This window comes from Lathamus discolor, chromosome 9 (genome assembly GCF_037157495.1).
Source record: "Lathamus discolor isolate bLatDis1 chromosome 9, bLatDis1.hap1, whole genome shotgun sequence".
Classification (NCBI taxonomy): Eukaryota; Metazoa; Chordata; class Aves; order Psittaciformes; family Psittacidae; genus Lathamus; species Lathamus discolor.
The window spans coordinates 2,216,910-2,218,260 of record NC_088892.1 but is presented as its reverse complement, the minus strand read 5'-3'; positions in this window follow the sequence as shown (position 1 = coordinate 2,218,260).

Genomic DNA, 1,351 nt, shown 5'->3' with positions numbered 1-1,351 from the left:
CAGCAGCGCCGGGTCTCGGGGCCGGCCGGTGGGAGGAGGAGGAGGAGGAAGGAGGAGGAAGGGGAGGAAGGGGCGGCCCTGCTCGAGGATGCTGTGGCCGGAGACACCGGGAGGGACAGACCGGGCTCGGCTGCGCTGCGGGAGCAGCGGGACCGCCCCCGGACGGGACCCCCGGGAGCCGGCGCTGCTCGGTACCACCCTCCCCTCCCGGGGCCCGTCCAGACTGTACAGCTCCCCCCGCTGCCTGCCCACCGCCGGGGCTGGCAGGGCCGGGGGCCCGCAGAACAGGGCTCCGCGTTCGGGGGTGCAGGGGGGGCTCCGGGGCTGCGGTTCCCAGCGGGTGGGCAGAGCCCGTAGGTGCAACAGTCATCGCACATTCCTCCGGCATTCCTCTCCCGTGGATGTTCGTGCTCCCAGCGGCTGCTCTCCACCGTACCCCCTCCCCAAATCATACACTTAGTTGTTCTTTGAGGAGCAAAGTGCTGAGGTCCCTGGTACAAGGGACAAGTGTCCTAGGCAGCGTGAAGCAGCAAGAGTCAAGAGAAGAGCAACGGTGGTGGGTGAACCCCCAGATCCACCAGCTATCCTAGCACGCAGTCGCCAGCAGCCCCAGCTGCTGGGGGCAGAGTAGGAATGGAATTCCTGCCGGGAATTTCCCAAGCTGGATGCCATTTCTCCCTGCATGGTGAAACTTGCTGCACCCCTGTGCTATTGATGCTCCACTTGTGCTACCACCGTATGAAGAACACGCTGCCTTTTTTCTTTCCCTTCCCTTCCCTTCCCTTCCCTTCCCTTCCCTTCCCTTCCCTTCCCTTCCCTTCCCTTCCCTTCCCTTCCCTTCCCTTCCCTTCCCTTCCCTTCCCTTCCCTTCCCTCCCCTCCCCTTCTCTTCCCTTTCCCATTAGTCAGATAAGAGCCCACCCAGCCCAACAGGAGCTCTCCCAGTGTGAAGGGCTCGAGTTCCGCACATCTCGATTCCACTCTGCTACTCTGCTCACTTTCCATTCCCATCTCGCCCTTCCCGGCACAGAGCTCTCCTCCTGCCAAGGGAGGGAACACACACAGACAATGTGCCTCGTTTTGTGGCTTTCCCAACAGAGATCTGCTCGTTTCCAGAGTTCCTCACAGAGCAGGACCCAGGAGCCGGGTGTGAACTGTCCTTCCCAGCAGCTCTTGCTCGGCCGCAAGAACCATCCTGAAACAGGGATGTATCTAGTTTCCTTCTGGCTCTGTGGCAGGTTCCTCTTGCTGTGACTCGTGGTGCAGGGCTGAGGTGCTTGGTGGGTGCTTTGGCTGCTCCTGGCCTTGGGACTGCCTCAGCAGAACAGTTTTGAGCCTGGTGAGGGTCAACG